At 43.9% G+C, this 20,211-nt stretch overlaps 1 long non-coding RNA gene across 1 annotated transcript in view; it reads left to right on the top strand.

Annotated features, from left to right (window-relative positions):
- Nucleotides 1–19,315, top strand: part of LOC120993460 — a 29,797-nt gene extending 10,482 nt beyond the window's left edge. Inside the window, exon 3 of the long non-coding RNA XR_005777270.1 lies at nt 19,275–19,315. This is a non-coding gene — a long non-coding RNA (uncharacterized LOC120993460). The remainder of the gene's footprint in view (nt 1–19,274) is intronic.
- The last annotated feature ends 896 nt before the right edge of the window (nt 19,316–20,211 follow it).

Here is a 20,211-nt window from a genome sequence, read left to right as displayed (position 1 = left end):
GATACCCAGGAAGGTGATGATCGTGTCCGGCCCCTCTGTCTTCTTGGTGGAGAGGGGGACCCCCAGTTCCTTGAACAGCTTGATGGTGGCTCTGAGGCTGGAAGGAGGGGAAGTGTTTTCTTCCACCAATAGGAAGTCATCAAGGTAATGTAAAACCAGCGGGCACCTTGCTATATTCAATAGCAACCAGCATAATGCTTCCGCAAACACGTCGAAGATGGCCGGGCTGCTTTTGGACCCGAAGGTCAATCGGGAGAAAAAATAATAATCCCCAGACCACTTGATGCCATGCAGGTGCCACAGTGTAGGGTGAATCGGAAGTAATTTGAAGGCGTTGGCGATGTCGGTTTTGCTGAGCCATGCCCCCACCCCTGCTTGACTGATGGCCGTGATGGCGTGATCTATGGTGGTATACTGCAGAGAGAATTCCTCCGAGGGAATGAGGGAGTTGAGACTGGGGTTGCCCGTCCCGTGAGGTGCCGATAGGTCAATGATGAGCCTCTGTTTCTGGGAAGATTTCCCAGTGACGACGCCAATGGGGTTGGTGCGCCATGTGGCGAATGGGGGAGTTTTGAAAGGACCTAGCACAAAACCCTCTGTTACCTCTTGGGCTATGAGGGCGTCAATGGCGGTGGGGTTGTGTAGAGCGGATAAAAGATTGGGACATTCCAGGGTGCCTGTTGGCATATACAGGATGCCCGTGTGAAATCCTTCTGTCAATCCTGAAACGAGGAAATCTGACAGATGCCTGGAGGGGTGTTGCGACATGAGCGCGGTAAAAACTGGCATGTTGATGGTCGTTAGATACGGTTTGGTAAACATTTTATTTGGACACATGGACTTGGCATGTGCCCGGAAACATTTGGTGCATATGTGTAACAATTTACATCCGTTATAATTACAGGACCCCTCATTGAAATTATTGCAAATCATCGATTTGCCTAGAAATTTGATCGGCCGACCCAGTTTGTCCCGGGCCAGTCTCTCCGGGACCCCGGAGGGACCAGCTGCCTGGGAGGGGCCCTGTCTGACCGACGTGTTCGGGCAGAAATTGGTGGTGTGGGCCGTGGAGGAGCAGTGCGCACAGGCTGGGGTCCTAAGGCCTGCGAAGTGGCGACAAAAAATGACCGTGTCGATCCTCGCCCAGTTGGAGCGGACTCCGTACTGGGAGAAAGCCCCTGCCACCTTTGCCGAAAAAGACCTGTGATAGTCATAAAACGCTGACCCTCCGTATTTGTTGCCCAAATCCACCAGTTTGTGTAAGTAGAGGTCGAATTCCTCCCTTCTGTTGGGGTAGACCGCACAGATGACCTCTCTGTAGATTCCGAAGGCCAGCACGAATTCGGGAATGGTCAATTTCCTGTTGAGCCGGGCATCCCTGGACTTGACCACAACTGACACCTCGTCATAGGCGTACGTCGTGTTTTCGACCACGTCCTGGGAGGCAATCAGAAGGGAGGCCAGGTTTATATCCTTACCTTCCAGGATATCCCGTTTCAAGTGCTCAGGAATCATATGCGCCGGGTTGACTTCCCGGTCCTCCACGTTAGTGGATGGTGTGACCACCGGCAAACCGACCGGTGCCGGTGATGCCGCCGGTGGCGGACCCGCCAAGGAGAGGGTCGTGGTGACCGTTTCCAGCCTCTCCAGCCTGGCGTTGATTGTTGACATGGATGTCATCAGAGAGGCCAGCATGGCATGGATGTCCCCGGTGCCGGACTGGCTGGGTCCTTGCCCCGCATCGCTAGTATCGGTTGAAGCGCGTAACAGCCGGAACAGCTCCGCTTTCCTAGCCGTGGCGGGGAAGGGAACATGCCGTTTCCTCAACTCCGCCGTGATGCGAGGAATTGTCCAGGACCGGATGGACGCTGGACTGGCTAGATCGTCTCCCGAAGTGGCAGTGACAGATCTAGCAGGGGTGCCAGGTAGGGAGAAGTTTCCCAACCCATCCAGCGACATACTATAAAAAAAAAGTTGATTAATTTGAGGCCATGCAGGATCGTGCTGGCTAGCTAGGCCAAATGGCGAAAAAATTACACTTGCATGGTGACAGATGAGGCCCTGCTAATTGCCAAGCGGCTTTGAGAGGCTCTACCTATGATTTGGCGCGAGGGGGTAATGAGGCCACTCGTGGTAGTGGCAGGAGCGTTGGCCTCTCGGTGACTGTAAGACAGGACTAGGGGAAGGGAGTGACAGGTGAGGCCCTCTCTATGCAACATGCGAGGCGGCTTACTAACGAGGTGGCGCGTTGGGCAGGTGCCTCCGTACGTTTGAGGCGGGGTGTCGGCCTCGCGGGACCACTAACTGTCGGCGAAGCCAAGAAAGGGGGGGGGGTTACCTAGTGGGATGATCGTGCCCCTAAAGCCAGCACGCTGACCCTAACGGGACCATCCGAAATGTAAGGAAGATTTTGGTAAATGAGCAGGTGAACGTACCTGGTACCAAGAAAAATTCTCCGGATACACGGTAGTGTAAAACAGTATAGGTTGACCGCCTAAAAAATAAGGGGGAGGGTAAACATGACATAGCGTGATGAAAAGCGTAAATGCATGTGGTACATATGTATGACCGGGAGGATCATGGCGGTTACACATGAAATGATAGCTTGCGCCTGATGTGAACGAGACCAGTGCGTGCCGTGGCCATGGGCTGGCGGAAAGTGTGCGCCTGCAAAATATTTTCCTCTTTTTTTTTTTTTTTTGGAACATTCTGGACCGTGCCCCCGCAATTCCCACATGTTTATTGAATATGAAGCAAAATATATATTATTATTTTTTTTTTTTTTTTGAACATGGTTGTGAAAAAGGTGACGACCCCGTTGGAGACAGTCACTTGTAGCTGAATGCGGATGGGAAGTCTATGCCCCTCCGGCGATCAGCATGGTGAGATCATGTACGATTTTGGCCAAGAGGGGCCTGCTCATGATTCCCTGTTTGTTTATTTCATGGGTGTGATGTGTTTCCCTGTCTTTATTGGGGCTCCTGGGGAATGTGTAACAAGGGGGGCATGCTGTGGCCTCCCCTGCCGCCCGGCGGCGGCCCCCCCGGACACAGATGCCGCGCGCACGGCCGCCGGGACACCGCGCATGCGCCGACATGCCGTCGCGCATGCGCAGAACCCCGGCCGCGCACGCGCAGAACAGGCCCCAGGACGCGGGCGGCCGCGCGGCAGGGGGAGCGGCAACCAGGCAGCAGGTGGTGAGGGGACGTTACGGCCATGGTGAGCCCAGTGCAGGTAATGAATGGAAGAGGGGGGGGGGGGGGGGAGATTGTGTGGTTGTACTGCTGCTGGCCCCCACGACTGCGCACATGAATGACCGGGGGGGGGTGTGACTGAGGAGTGACATGTGGGGGCTGGGAAGAATCAGTGCTGCCCGACGGCGGCCCCCCGAACACAAGCGCCGCGCGCACGGCCGCCGGGACACCGCGCATGCGCCGACGGAATAGCCGCGCATGCGCAGAACCCCGGCCGCGCACGCGCAGACCACGCACCAAGGATGCGGCCGGCAGGGGGAGCGGTACCAGCCAGGAGGTGGTGAGGGGATGTTTCGGCCGCGGTGAGCCCAGTGCATGGTAAATAAATGGGAGGAGAGGGGGGGGTATCACCGCCTCTGGCCCCCGCGACTGCGCCCGTGATTGACCGGGGGGGGGGGTGACATGGAGCCAGGGAAATCCATGTATTTGAACATATGTGTCCGGAGTCGTCGGGACACTGCGCATGCGCCGACGAAATCGCCGCGCATGCGCAGAACCCCGGCCGCGCATGCGCAGACCAGGCCCCAGGACGCGGTCGGGCGCCATCGGCCGCGCGGCAGGCGGAGCGGCAACAGGCAGGAGGCGACGGGGAGGGGACGATCGCTAGAGAAAGTGAAGTGAATGGGGGGGGGGGGGTGCACCGCAGCTGCCCTTGTGATGTACATGATGTTTGGGGTGAACCAGACCGGGTAGTGGGCTGAGATTAGCAGGTTGCTGGCCGGCGTAACGGTCCTGTGGGGAGATGACAGAGGGCCTGAGAAATGAGCTGCTGGTGACTGGGCAGCCGTGACATGAATGCAGCGTGTGAAAGAACATCAGAAAAAAGAGGGGGTTTTAAACCAGGAACCATTGCCGCCTGCTGCCAGAGTGTGACCAGAATGATGGTGCAAATCGTGGATGAGAACGTATGAACAGGTGTGACAGAAATGAATGATGGTGACTTGTATGAACCATGACATTAGTGCGCCTTGATGAAATGAGATAAACCGGTACTGGGGCAACCGTGAGGCCCTGCTGACCCGTACGAAATAACTCACAGTTTGACGGGCAAACGCGACCCACAGTGAACCGAGTGAAGCTGGGAAAAGAACAGCAATGCTCCAAAACCAGAACCAGACGGCGACGAAAAAAGGCTCTCAGAAAATCAGCGGCTCGTAGGTAAATTCCTCAGAACTCCAACAAGCGACTTCCTCTCACAAAGCTCAGACCTCAGACGGTGCAGGAGCCAGGTAAGGGGGGTGCCCTAAATAGGCTGGAGGCGGACCTCAGCCCCTCCCACAAATCCAGGCAAATGCCTTAATACATATATATATATACTGTATGTGTGTATATATATATATATATATATATATATATATACAGTGTGCTTTATTCTTAATATTGTTTTACTAAAATGGTGATGTTAGTGTGTGTGTGTTTATTTTATAATTGTTTTACTAGATATTTAATAATATGATATTGTGATATACCTCTGCTTTGCAACTATTTAGTATGCAGAACGTTTCTGTAATTTAGGACCCAGGATATTCCTTTTATATCTAATTCTAATGTAGACAGAGAAATAAATTGCTCAGTCTTACTTAAAGTAGCTCTGTACCTTCAGTAAACTTTTGATATGTCATAGGGACATATCAACATTTTAGATCAGTTGGGAGACCCCCACCAATCTGTAGAACAAGGGGAAAGAAGTGCTCGCTTAGCACCCTCTCTCTCCTAACTGCACGAGATGGGAGCGAGATGCGCTCATAGAATCTCTATTGAGTCCATCAAGCTTCCTGTCCTGCAGCAAGGAGAGCCCAGACTAAGTGAACAATTCCTTCCCCTCGTTCTAGACTCAAACTGGTTGGTTGGTACAGTGGTTCCACACCTACGTTCCATAACACAAATAAAGTTACCTGACTATATCTGTTCAGATCCTAAAAGGGGCAGTGCTACAAGGCAGTGGCATAGCATGGGTTACCAGCACCTGGATCAAGCCAAGTATTGTGCCCCCTAACCTGTGGATATGTCTGTTTTTACACAGGCAGAGCTAATCAGGCTCTTCCCCAGAGACACCCAGTGTTCAAATGATCGACAGGTCCAATAGAGGCTATCCTGCTTCCTCTATTTACTGCATAGCACTCATTTAGGAGGAAAGAAGAAGGATTAATAAACCTCTTCTGTCTTGGCCTCGGGGACCCGACCTGCTCCTGTTACATTGCAAGAGCTTTTATCCAGTACTTTACATGTACAGTGCTCTGGATTAAAGCCCAGCAGTCTAGCAGGAGCAGGTACATTCCCCTCAAAATGGAGGATGATTACTTAAGTGGTGTCTGCACAGCAGGCCCATGGGGATTTTACTAGTATTACTCAGTGGTACTATTTAAATTCCCATGGACCTGCTGTCCAGACACCATTTAGGCCCCCATAGTAATAATCCTTATTAACTTAATAATTACCAAACACTATTACCAAGCATTATGAGGCTAGTCCTAATCACTATTTAGCCCCCCCCCCCCCCCCCCACTACTACTCACACCCCCCACTTCACTCACTAACATTCCCCCTAACTTAAGCAAAAATAAATAATTCCCTGCAGGGCCACTAGCAGTGCTCCAAGACTGTGGGCTGGAGCAGCCTGCAGCTTACGGGAGAGCAAGGTGCAAACATTTAGATGACTCATCAGTGCATGCACAGACACCATTCTCACAGACTGTAGGCTTGAGACAATCAATGCACAGTTCACTGAACAGTTATGCGCAGTGTACTGCCTTCGAATCTGGCTTCATCAGGGGTTCCGGACAGCATTCCGGAACCCCTGATGAAGCCAGATTAGCTGGCGAAACATGTTGGGGCACAGAGTTTAGTGTTTTTTAGCTTCTGAAACCTGTCTGTTCCAAGTGAAAAGTGCAGTCTAGCGTCAGTACAGTTCCACAAGCGAATAGTGGCTGAATTATACTAACATACACAGGACATTTAAGCACTGAGTGCTATATAGTTAGCAAGTGTGTGACCTGGGGAGTGCACCCCCATTGGTCATAGCAACTATAGCACATCAAGCTCACTACAGACTAGGCATCAGATAGTTTTAATCCTCTTTAGCTCACAGTTATTTAAGTATTTCTTAAACACTTTATTAAAAGTTACGTTTTATCATCGGGGCAAGTGAGGTTATTGGCCGAACTAGGCTTTAGTTTTTGATGATTTATGAAACCCTTCCCAGGTAGGGTCGTATTTGCTCATTATAGAAACTCCTTTTTGTAACTATTTATAAGTAGGCAGGTATGATGTGTTTGAGTCTAAATGTGTTTATATGCTATATACAGTTAGGTCCAGAAATATTTGGACAGTGACACAAATGTTGGCATTTTAGCAGTTTACCAAAACACATTCAAGATACAAATATATAATCAATATGGGCTTAAAGTCTAGACTTCAAAGTCAGCTTTAATTTGAGGGTATTCATATCCTAATTGAAGGAAAGGTTTAGGAATTACAGCTCTTTAATATGTAGCTGCCTCTTTTTCAGGGTACCAAAGGAAATCGGACAATTATCGCAAAAGCTCTTTAATGGGCTACATGGGTTATTCCCTCATTAATCCATCATTAATTAAGCAGGTAAAAGGTCTGTAGTTGATTCCAGATGTGGTATTTGCATTTGGAGGCTGTTGCTGTGAACCTACAACATGCGGTCAAAGAAGCTCTCAGTGAAAGTCAAACAGACTAACATTAGGCTGAAAACAAGAAGAAATTGTGCATTCTGGTAAAAAAAAAAGCGTGCACTGGTGATCTCAGGAACTCAAAAATGCCTGGATGACAATAGTGGTGAATGATCAGAGAATCCTTTCCATGATGAAGAAAAACCACTTCACAACATCCATCCATGTGAAGAACACTTTCCAGGAGGTAGGTGTATCAGCATCTAAGTCTACCATAAAAAGAAGACTTCATGAAAGCAAATACAGAGGGTTCATCACGAGGGGCAAACTATTAATCATCCTTCAAAATAGAAAGGACTTTGCCAAAAAACATCTAAAGAAGACTGTCCAGTTCTGGAACAGCATTCTTTAGACAGATGAAATTAAGATCAACCTGTACAAGAATGATAGGAGGACGAGAGTATGGAGGAGGCTTGGAACGGCTCAATGACCAAGTCAATCACCAGATCTCAATCGAGCATGAATTTGACTTGCTTAAGACAAAACTTAAGGCAGAAAAACCCACAAACAAGCAACAACTAAAAACAGCTGCAGTAAAGGCCTGGCAAAGCATCACAAAGGAGGAAACTCAATGTTGGTTGATGTCCATAGGTTCCAGACTTCAGGCAGTCATTGCCTTCAAAGCATTCTGTACAAAGTATTACAAATGAAAATTCTATGTATGGTAATGTTAATTTGTCCAATTACTTTTGAGCCACTGAAATAAGGAGGCTTTGTAGAAAAATGGTAGCAATGCCTAAACGTTTCACAGGATATTTTGTTCAACCCCTTGAATTAAACCTAAAAGGCTACACTTCTATTGTATCTGAGTTGTTTTATTTCAAATCCAAAGTGGTGGCATGCAGACTATAAATCATGAAGATTGTGTAACTGTCCAAACTATAGTTGTGTGCTTGTTAAGAGCATAAGCCTGTCGCTGAGTGTCTCAGAGTGTTTGTGACTGTACTCCTGTCCTTGACTGACCATATGGTCCAATGTCCACATGGTTGTACCTAACAAATTCTAAGGGTACCGCCATACAGTCAAGTTTCTGTATGAAGCCAAAATCAGGAATGGATCATAAAAGGAGAGAAAGTATACAGGACAGATATGAATTCTCCTTTTTTTTTTAATTCACTCCTGGTTTTGGCTTCCAAAACTGCATGCAGAAACCTGACCGTGTGGCTATACCCTAAGGCCTCGATCACGCAGAGTATTTTTATGAATATTACCACACAAAAACCGTGTTAGCATCAGCATTAATAAATGCCTCAAATCTACAGACGTGGACAAAATTGGTGGTACCCTTCAGTTAAAGAAATAAAAACCCACAATAGTCACTGAAATAAATTGAAACTGACAAACATAATAATGAAATGTACTGAAAATCAGCTAATGAAAAGAAAACATTGCTTTTTATTTCTGGTTTAACAGAATAATTAAAAAAATAAACTAATGAAACTGGCCTGAACAAAAATGATGGTATCCCTAGAAAAGATTGAAAATAGTTTGACCATAGGGACATGTTCAACTAAGGTGTGTTCCGTAATTAGTATCATAGGTGTCTTGAAACTTGTAATTAGTCAGTCTGCCTATTTAAAGGATGAAAAGTAGTCACTGTACTGTTTGGTATCATAGTGTGTACCACACTGAACATGGACCAAAGAAGACTTAGGAGAGAGTTGTCTCAGGATATAAGAAAGACAATTATGGACAAATATATTAAAGGTAAAGGCTATAAGATCAACTCCAAACAGCTAGATGTTCCTGTTATTACAGTTGCACATATTATTCAGAAGTTTAAGGTCTACATGACTGTAGGCAACCTCCCTGGACATGGCCACAAGAGGACAATTGATGACAAATGGAAGAGCAACATAATATGAATGGTTACCAAAGAACAACTTCCAAAGACATTAGCAGTTAACTCCAAGGGCAAGGTACATCAGTGTCAGATCGCACCATCCGTCACTGTCTTAACCAAAATGGACTTAATTGAAGACGAATGAGGAGGAAACCAGTGTTGAAAGCAAATCATAAAAAAGTGAGACTGGAATTTGCCAAAATGCATATTGACAAGCCATAAAGCTTCTGGGAGAATGCTCTTGCTAAGAGCAAAGCATTTGACTATTCTGAAGTGGCCTTCTATGAGCCCTGATCTAAATCCTATTGATATTGAACATCTGTGGAAGGAGCTGAAACATGCAGTCTGGAGAAAGTGTCCTTTCAGTGTCCTGAGAGAGCTGGAGCAGTTTGCTCACAAGGAGTGGGCCAAAATACACATGGACAGGAGCAGAAATCACTGTATTGCAGTGATTGCCTCAGAAGGTTGTGCAACAAAATATTAGGTTAAGGTTACCATCATTTTTGTCCAGGCCAGTTTCATAAAATTTGTTTTATAAATGGTTCTGTTGAATCACAATTCAAAAGCAATGTCTTTTTTTCATTAGTTGATTTTAAGCAAAAAAAAAATTATTATTACTTTTGTCAGTTTCCAGTTATTCCAATGACCATTGTGTGATTTTCCTTCTTTAAAGAAGGATACTAAAAAGAGGCTTCCTACTCAACTTTGCCGTGGTTTTCATGCTTGAAAGAGTGCTTAGATCACAGCAGGCGGCCACACAGCAATTATCCCCCACTAATAAGTATGTAGAATGTGGCAGAACCCACAGCAATTTGAATTGTTCCTGAGGACCTTGACTGTCCTTTTGAGTGTTAGTAACCATTAGAGATGAGCAAATTTCTTCAAAATTCGATACGGCTGCTTTGCCGAATAAAAAAGAAAAATTGCATCGTGACGAATTACTTCGTCACTAAGCGCATTTTTTTGTAAGTAGAGGGTGCAATAACAGGGAGCTACGATAGCCCCGCCCATTTATTGTACCCCTCAGATGCAGCGTTCAAACATGATCGCGGTATCTGAGTTTAAAAACTGTGCAAAATTAACAATGAAAAAACAATTACATCAAACTTACTGCCTCCATTTGCTCGTGAAAGGCGGGCCGCTGCCATCTTGCTTGAAGATCTTGGCCGAAATCCCATGCGGAGTGATATTACGTCATCACGCTGGCTCGAAGCTGATTTCGGACGAGATCTTCAAGCAAGATGGAGGCTGGCGGCCCGTTGGGAGCAAATGGAGGAGGTAAGTTAGAATTTTTTTGTTTTTTATACTATTTCAGGATAAATCGATTCGCTGTGGTCATGGTGTAACTATCGCATATGCAAATATCAGTGTCCATACATTAACTCAGACCTTACATAGCCTTTATAACTGTACCACCCACACAGTGCTGAACAATTACATGTCCTTGACAATGTAACAACATTACGAGGATAAATATCATAAGGGATTAAGTTGAAACTACAGAAAGCATGCTCTTTAATGACATTCCCATAGAGTTTTGCCACTTTTCCAATTTTTATGTACCATGGTGGAATTGAAACGCAGAGATTTGGTCTGATATAATAGTTAAACATGAAATGTATTTGTATGTTAAAATATATAGTATTTTTAAAAATATTTGGGGTCATTTATCAAACTGGTGTAAAGTAGAACTGGCTTAGTTGTCCATAGCAACCAATCAGATTCCACCTGTCATTTTTGACAGCTCCTTTGGAAAATGAAAGGTGGAATCTGGTTGTTTGCTATGGCCAACTAAGCCAGTTCTACTTTACACCAGTTTGATAAATGACCCCATTTGTCCCTGTAGTTTTTTTTTATCTGTTAGATATATCACTATAGATGCTAAAATGGTAGAGGTTTATTTCCATGGGAAACTTTACTTAGTATTTGCATTTCTCACATTATGAGTATGCAAAATGAAAAACAAAAAAGGCGCTATGTTTTAACTCTGGTAAAAATCCACCAAATAGTTCTCTTATTTCATTGCTGAAGAAAAGACTACCAAAAGACTGGTGCAATCTATAATGATGAGCACATAATCACTGAGAGATCTTAGAAAAGCTGTTAGAACAAATTGTTGGAGGCAGTATACGTCTAATAGAAGAGCTATGTGGAGATACAATTTATTGGAAGAATGAAATATCATAATGCAGTAGCAGTGGCAAAATGAACATGTAGTTGCTTCTGTGGCTCTCCCAAGAAAATTAATTAATCCGTTTCACAAGACAGAAAAATGGGATACAATTGCAGTAAGTCATTTTTCACACCAGATAAGAGTGAATCCTTATTTACTTTATAACTGATAAAGCGGGCTTGCTTACAAGAACCTTTAGCTATTTCATTGTAAGTAATGGGGATATACAGTACTACACTGACTGCTTTTTATTCCCTAGTTTTCAAAAGCTGATAAAACTCAAAAGCAAAATGTAATGATACTGCAGCTACTTGTTTTCCAATTGTGTATAAAATACTGTACAGGACCTCTCGACTGTGTTTTTATACTCGAAAAACAATATTCTAGATGACAAAAAGTAAAGTGGTTCCCATTTACTTACGTCCATGAGCACAAAACACTACAAGTTAAAGTTCTAATGATATACAATTGGGTCCAGAAATATTTGGGGCATGACAGAATTTTCATAACTTAGCTTCTACATTTACACCACCACATTGTATTTGAAGCAAAGCCATCAAAATATGATCAGCTTTAAATCAAGGGGCTTAACCAAATATTGCACTAACCGCATGGGAATTACAGCAATTTTTTTTTTTAAATGGTTTTTCCCTTTGTCATAGGCTCAAAGGTCATTGAAAAAAAAAAATAATTGCAAATATAATGATCATTATTTTTAATATCTAGAGGAAAATACATTCCATGCGGAAGTTTGGTACCAATGAACATCCCCAAATGGGTGGGCATCTCAAAGGAGTTTTCTCCTTTGAGATGCCTTGCCACATCTTTACTGCAGCCTTCTTTTAGTTGCTGCCTGTTTGTGAGTATTTCTGCCTTCAGTTTTGCTATGGGAAAACATATGGTTGACAGTGTTAACAAACAACTTGTTTAACCCCTTAATGACCAAAGACGTACTGTCTATGCCATGATGTGGTGTTAGTTACCGCATCTTGACGTACACAGTACGTTGTGAGATCAAAGTGTCACTGCAAGTACACTTGCGGTGACACCGGAATGTAAACAGGTGTCACGGACAGCAGAGCTGTCCGGGCACCTGGCAGGGTCCAATCAGATTTGACCGACCAATTGCAGTGTTCAGCAGCGCAGCTCCGATCTCCTCAGGGAGTGTTGAGGAGATCGGGGCTGCGCTGCTGTGTTGATCACCCCATCTTCCCCCCTCGCTGATGTGGCAGCATCCCGATGGTTATCATGGCAACTGGACACCTTGCACAGGCTTCCAGACTTGCCATGGTATGTAAGCCTGACAGGGTCCAGAGGCAGGAGCCTGATCAGGCTTACTGTCAATGAAAATACACTGCAGTACACTATACAGTGTACTGCAGTGTATTGTAGAGCCATCACACCTACTAGTTCTTCAAGAACCAAGTGAGTCTGAGTCAAAAAAGTGTAAAAAGAAAATGTCAAATTTTCCCATAAACGCACAAATTTATAATTGGGTAAAAATGAAGAAAATATAATATCCTAAACATCTTTGCTGTTGCTGCGTCCATAACAAACAGCTCTATAAAAATATCAAATGAACTAACCCTTCAGGTGAACACCATAAAAAAATGAAATAAAAACAATGCCAGAAAAGATATTTTTTGGTCATCTACCATTACAAAAAGTGCAACACCAAGCGATTAAAAGGGCGTATGTCCCCAAAATAGTACCAATCAAACCGTCACCTCATCCCACAAAAAATGAGACGCTAGCTATGGCTCTTAGAAAAATTTTGTTTCAAAAATGCTATTATTGTGTAAAACTTAAAAAAATAAGAAAAAGTAGACATATTAGGTATTGCCACGTCCATAACAACCTGCTCTATAAAAAATATCACATGACCTAACCCCTCAGATGAACACCGTAAAAAATTTTTTTTAAAACAGTGCCAAAAAATAAATTTTTTGTCACCTACCATCACAAAAAGTGCAACACTAAGTGGTCAAAAGAGCGTATGCCCCCCCAAAATACTACCAATAAAACCATTATCTCATCCAGCAAAAAATAAGAACCTACCTAAGACAATTGGGCAAAAAATTAAAAACCTATGGCTCTCAGGCAATGGAGGCAGTAAAACTTTTTTTGTTTCAAAACTGGTATTATTCTGTAAAACTTAAATAAATAAATAAAAAGTATACATATTAGGTATTGCCACATCGGTAACGACCTGCTCTATAAAAATATCACATGACCTCACCCCTCAGGTGAACGCTGTAAAAATGAATAACTACAAACTGTGCCAAAATTACCAAATTTTTGGTCACCTTGCCCCAAAAAGTGTTATAATGAATGATCAAAAAATCATATGTACCCATAAATGGTACCAACAAAAACATCAACTCTTCCTGCAAAAAACAAGCCCCTGTACAAGATGATCGGCAGAAAAAAATAAATATGGAAAATGGAGACACAAAAACATGATTTTTTTCAAACATGCTTTATTATGTAAAACTGAAACAAACAAAGTAAGTAGAAATATTTGATATAATCACATCCGTAACAACCTGCTCTATAAAAATAGCACATGATCTAACCTGTCAGATGAACGTTGTAAAAAACAAAAAATAAAAACAGTGCCAAATCATCCATTCTTTTGTTACCTTGCCTGACAAAAAACATAATATAGAGTGATTAAAAATCATATGTACCCCAAAATAGTACCAATAAAACTGTCACATTATCCCGTAGTTTCCAAAATGGGGTCACTTTTTGACAGTTTCTACTGTAGGGTGCATCTGGGGGCCAAACAAATAAAAAATGGCGCGGTGTTACACAGGCAGGAAGTGCTCAAACCCATATGCAGTTGTGCATGTATATACAGGGGAGCAAATCCTGCACTTGTGGCCCGTTGCTAATGTCGATCCCCAGCAAAAATACATACAGTTGAGTATGCCCGCAGCCGACCACAAGTACCACAATAAACATCCTACACAAGATAGCAATTATGTGATGTGATAACCAATATAGCAAAATAATAATATTAGCAAAGACAGTTGCACTCTGCAGTCTTCCTAAACCCTCAAACTGATGTTAAAATTTAGAGAGTAGCCAACATATCCTACTGTGGAGGACATGTCTGCATCTGGTGGCCACAAATTGGACATGGTGTCTAAAAACCAGTCCAGCAAAATCTGCCTTCTAAAAACCATCTGGCGCTCCTTTTCTTCTGCACCCTGTCATGCGTTCATACAGCAGTTTACCACCATATGTTGGGTGTTTTTGTAAATCGCAGAATAAGGTTAATAAATATTGAGTTTTGCTTGGCTGTTAAAGAAAAAAATGGATTAAAATGGAAAATCTGCCAAAAAAAGTGAAATTTAGAAATGTCATCTCCTTTTTCTTTTAATTCTTGTGGAATACCTAAAGGGTTAACAAAGCTTGTAAAATCAGTTTTGAGTAACTTGAGTAACTTGAGGGGTGTAGTTTCCAAAATGCTATGTAAGCCCCACAAAGTGACTTCAGACCTGAACTGGTCCTTAAAAAGTGGGTTTTGGAAATAATAATAATAAATAAAAGGTCCGAAAAAAATAAATTGACATTTACAAAAATTTTTGCAATGTCTCAGTGTTTGCAACAGAATTCTATTGGGGTGCAGAGCTGGCAATAAGCCTATGTAGAAGCAAGAGGTTTTGAAAAATCAGCTGTTTCCCTGTTCATATGTATATAGAAAGAATTTAGCTTTTTCTTCCAGGTGTTTTTTTTTTTAAAACTGACAGGCTGAACTTCTGTAGCAGGGAGCAGCTATATTAAGCATAGTGTGAGCAGCCCTTCACTCCCTCAAAGCTTTCCCTGAATAACTTTCCTAAAATGTAAACAATTATATATTTCTTTCTCTCTCTATAGTGTTCCTATCAGACAACATTAGTGGCTTGTTTCTTTAATTGTTTTATTTGTCAGGCACTACCAGACTCACTCCTTCCAGGTCAGAAGCCGAACACAGTATGGCACTTATTCTCGGTCAGACTAGGGATCTCACTGCCTACTGCTCCCTGATTGGCTGATGAGGCTGTCTTTCAGGGTAAGGCTACTTTCACACTTGCGGCAGAGTGATCTAGCAAGCAGTTCCGTCGCCGGAACTGCCTGCAGGATCCGGCAATCTGCATGCAAACGGACACTTGAATAGATATCCAGTTTATAATGGCATCTGCTTCTTTTGTCCTTAGTCTACAATATTAAAACTAGAATCATTAGCAGTCAGTTATTTCAAATTGTATCACCGATTTTTCACCCATATTTCAAACTAAGGCATTGTTCATACAGTGCAATGCTTATATAAAAACCAGTTGTGTATCGTAACCAGAAGAAAAGGGCCCATGCAGATATCAGAGTGTGTCACAGTATGTTACCATTAGTGATGGACGAACATCGTCCAGGACAGTTCTCGAACGCGATCACGCGAACGCGATCAAATGTTCGTGAACCGCAAGTTCGCGGCGAGCCCCGTTCACTTTAAAGGCAGGCGAACTTGGAATACCTTCAGGTCATATTTGCAGCCACCAAATACTTACTAGAAGTGCACAAATAGTCCCACAACATGGACAGTGACATACCAGATGTATTATTCGAATTTGTGATCTCCATTCATTATTTTTTTCAATGAAAAAATATCGGCAATGTACAAACCGGATTCCAAAAAAGTTGGGACACTATACAAATCGTGAATAAAAACTGAATGCAATGATGTGGAGGTGCCAACTTCTAATATTTTATTCAGAATAGAACATAAATCACGGAACAAAAGTTTAAACTGAGAAAATGTACCATTTTTAGGGAAAAATATGTTGAATCAGAATTTCATGGTGTCAACAAATCCCCAAAAAGTTGGGACAAGGCCATTTTCACCACTGTGTGGCATCTCCCCTTCTTCTTACAACACTCAACAGACGTCTGGGGACCGAGGAGACCAGTTTCTCAAGTTTAGAAAAAGGAATGCTCTCCCATTCTTGTCTAATACAGGCCTCTAACTGTTCAATCGTCTTGGGCCTTCTTTGTTGCACCTTCCTCTTTATGATGCGCCAAATGTTCTCTATAGGTGAAAGATCTGGACTGCAGACTGGCCATTTCAGTACCCGGATCCTTCTCCTACGCAGCCATGATGTTGTGATTGATGCAGAATGTGGTCTGGCATTATCTTGTTGAAAAATGCAGGGTCTTCCCTGAAAGAGATGACGTCTGGATGGGAGCATATGTTGTTCTAGAACCTGAATATATTTTTCTGCATTGATGGTGCCTTTCCAGACATGCAAGCTGCCCATGCCACACGCACTCATGCAACCCCATACCATCAGAGATGCAGGCTTCTGAACTAAGCGTTGATAACAACTTGGGTTGTCCTTGTCCTCTTTGGTCCGGATGACATGGCGTCCCAGATTTCCAAAAAGAACTTCGAATCGTGACTCATCTGACCACAGAACAGTCTTCCATTTTGCCACACTCCATTTTAAATGATCCCTGGCCCAGTGAAAACGCCTGAGCTTGTGGATCTTGCTTAGAAATGGCTTCATCTTTGCACTGTAGAGTTTCAGCTGGCAACGGCGGATGGCACGGTGGCACGGTGGATTGTGTTCACTGACAATGGTTTCTGGAAGTATTCCTGAGCCCATTCTGTGATTTCCTTTACAGTAGCATTCCTGTATGTGGTGCAGTGTCGTTTAAGGGCCCGGAGATCACGGGCATCCAGTATGGTTTTACGGCCTTAACCCTTACACACAGAGATTGTTCCAGATTCTCTGAATCTTCGGATGATGTTATGCACAGTTGATGATGATAGATGCAAAGTCTTTGCAATTTTTCGCTGGGTAACACCTTTCTGATATTGCTCCACTATCTTTCTGCGCAACATTGTGGGAATTGGTGATCCTCTACCCATCTTGGCTTCTGAGAGACACTGCCACTCTGAGAAGCTCTTTTTATACCCAATCATGTTGCCAATTGACCTAATTAGTGTTAATTGGTCTTCCAGCTCTTCGTTATGCTCAAATTTACTTTTTCCAGCCTCTTATTGCTACTTGTCCCAACTTTTTTGGGATTTGTTGACACCGTGAAAATTGGAATCAACGTATTTTTCCTTTAAAATGATACATTTACTCGGATTAAACGTTTGATCTGTCATCTACGTTCTATTACAAATAAAATATTGACATTTGCCATCTCCACATCATTGCATTCAGTTTTTATTCACAATTTGTTTAGTGTCCCAACTTTTTTGGAATCCGGTTTGTAATTTTCGCCTATGCGCATGCGCAAAATATGCGCGGCCTACTACAGCAACTGGGTTTCCACCAGACTGAAGTTGGATGCGATCAGAAAAGATGGTTGCCAACAATTTTCCCAACGTTGAGGAAGAATTTCTGATCACTGTAAGTAATTTGACATTAATGTAGTGTATTTGATTACATTTCACATGCATGTTATAACAATCGCTGTATATGCAGATCGAGTGTTTAAAAAAAGCGCCATTGTGAAAATCCCTAATGATGCGATTAGTTGTATTGTTGTGAGAACTTGCCACTCCAGTACAGGCCCCAAAAATTTGCAAATAGGCATTCACCTGACTGCACACAAATTTGTAGGATTCTGTGGCTGGAGGTAGATTAGGCGGTCACAGGATAAAAATTTAACTGCCAGCCAGTGCAGGCCCCAAAAATTAGCCAATAGGCATTCAACTGACAGCAAAGAATTTGGGATTCTGACAGCCCTCTGTGATGGTGGTAATATTTCCGCCATTTTGTGTTTGTACCGGGGGTCTAAGTACGTTGCCAACCAGTACTGGTCCTTGCCCTTTATGCTTTTTATACGGGGGTCCCTCTTCAAACACAGGAGCATGAAGGCCCCCATTTGCACTAAACTGGAAGCGGTGGAGTGGCCTGGCTCCTGCTCATCATCCAGGAGAATGTCGTCCTCGTTCTCCTCCCCCCATCCACGGACAAAACCAGGGATCCCAGAAACGTTTAAAGCATGCTTTTCTTGCACCTCCTCTGCCCCGGCACCATCCTCCTCTGACTCCTCTTCAGACTCCTGTTGTCGACTTGTCTCAGATGGAGTAGCCCCCCTGGGAATTCATCCAGCATTGCGACTTCCTCATCTTCCTGCTCCTGCTCCTCGATAGCTTGATCGATGACACGACGCAATGCACGCTCCAGAAAGAAGGTGTAAGGTACGATGTCACTGATAGTGCCCTGGCTGCGACTGATTAGTTGGGTGATCTCATCAAATGGCCGCAGAAGTCTGCATGCGTCGTGCATGAGCAGCCACTGGCGCGGTGAAAAAAAAACAAGCTCCCAGACCCTGTACTGCTGCAGTGTTCGTACAGGTAGTCATTAACTGCACGTTTCTGCTGGAGCAGCCTATGAAGCATATACAAATTGGAGTTCCATCGCGTCGGGCAGTCACAAATCAGACGTCTGATGAGCAGGTTGTGTCGCCGCTGAATGTCAGCAAGGCGAGCCATGGCCGTGTAAGTTCTTCTAAAATGGCCAGAGATTTTCCTGGCCTGCCGCAAGACGTCCTGGACCCCGGGGTATTTGGCAATGAATCGCTGCACGACTAAGTTCAGGACGTGTGCCATGCATGGCACGTGTGTCATTTTGCCCTGTTTCAGTGAGCTCAGCAGATTGGCACCGTTGTCGCACACCCCTTTACCAACTGTCAAATTGAGCGGGGTTAGCCACTGATCTGCCTGCGACCACAAATCTGAAAGGAGTGCAGGACCGGTGTGGCTCTTGGCTTCCAGGCAAAACAGATGCAGCACAGCATGGCAACGTCTCACTTGGCACTTCAAATAGGTTCTGGGAAACTTGGGGGCGGCAGCGGAAGAGACTGTAGCAGCGGAAAAGGAGTAGTCAGCTGAGGAGGAGAGGGAGGATGGAGTAGGAGGAGAAGAAGAGGCAGGCCAGCATACAATCCGTGGCGGTAACACCAAATCTACACGGGTGCCACGGGTTGCATGCTTGACGGCCGTCAGAAGGTTCACCTAGTGGGCAGTAAAAGTAATGTACCTTCCCTGCCCGTGTTTGCTAGACCACATGTCTGTGGTCAGATGTATCTTGGCACTGACACTGTGTGCCAGAGATACATTCACTTGCCACTGAACATGGCCATATTGCTTTGGGATGCCCTTCTGGGAGAAATATTTTCTTCAAATAGTGTTTTTCACTCTGTGTAGATGTGGTAATATGCAGCAAAACCGCAGACAAATGCTGCACTACCTAAATGCACTATATAAAAAGTATATTATTGGTATATAAAATCCCTGCTTCAATCAGTTTTTTGGAGGGGCAACTGGTAAATCACACCAGTAGAAATTATTTCTTCAAATAGTGTTTGTCACTCTGTGTAGATGCGGTGACGCAGCAAAACCGCAGACAAATGCTGTGCTACCTAAATGCACTATATAGAACGTATATTATTGATATAGAAATTTCCCTGAATCAATCAGGTTTTTTGGGGGGTAACTGTTAAATCACACCAGTAGAAATTATTTGTTCAAATAGCGTTTGGCACTCTGTGTGGTTGCAGTATCTCAGCAGAACCGCACACAACTGTTGTACAATACAATTGCACTATAATATATTTTCTATGTTAGAAAGTATATTATAAGTATATTACACCCCTCAGTAAGTCACACCTATCAATAGCACACCTATACCAGTCCTTAAAAAGACTTTTGTGGCCCTATTAGCTAGCGTTTGGTGTCTCTAACAGTCTGTCCCTGCTCCACACAGCAACCTCTCCCTACACTGGCAAAGACTGAATGTAAAATGGCGGCCAGATCAGGTTTATTTATAAGGTAGGGGGTATGTCCATGTGCTGAAACGTCTCAATTGGCTGTCCTGTACCACCTCATGGATGTGTCATGGGTAAAAGTTCTTCACGATGTAAAAGAATATGGTGGGCGCGAATATCGCCATATGTTCGCATGTTCAGCAAATCGCGAACACGCAAAGTTCGCCGCAAACCGATCGCCGGGCGAACCGCAAGGCTATCTCTAGTTACCATGTCATAGAGGTATTCTTCACTAAAAACAACACAAGGAAACAAGGCACAAGGAAAGACTGTTTTACTTTTGCTAGACCAAATACACAGAATAGATTAGTTGAACAGTTGTCATTGACACCTATCGTTGGTAGTAGACATAAATGACATAGACATAAAAATCATTCTGTACTTTGTTAACTGTCTAAAATTCAGGTACGTAGTTCT

Source organism: Bufo bufo, chromosome 3, assembly GCF_905171765.1.
Source record: "Bufo bufo chromosome 3, aBufBuf1.1, whole genome shotgun sequence".
NCBI classification, from domain to species: Eukaryota; Metazoa; Chordata; class Amphibia; order Anura; family Bufonidae; genus Bufo; species Bufo bufo.
The sequence above is the reverse complement of the archived record's forward strand: the minus strand, read 5'-3'. Positions and strand labels throughout refer to the sequence as shown.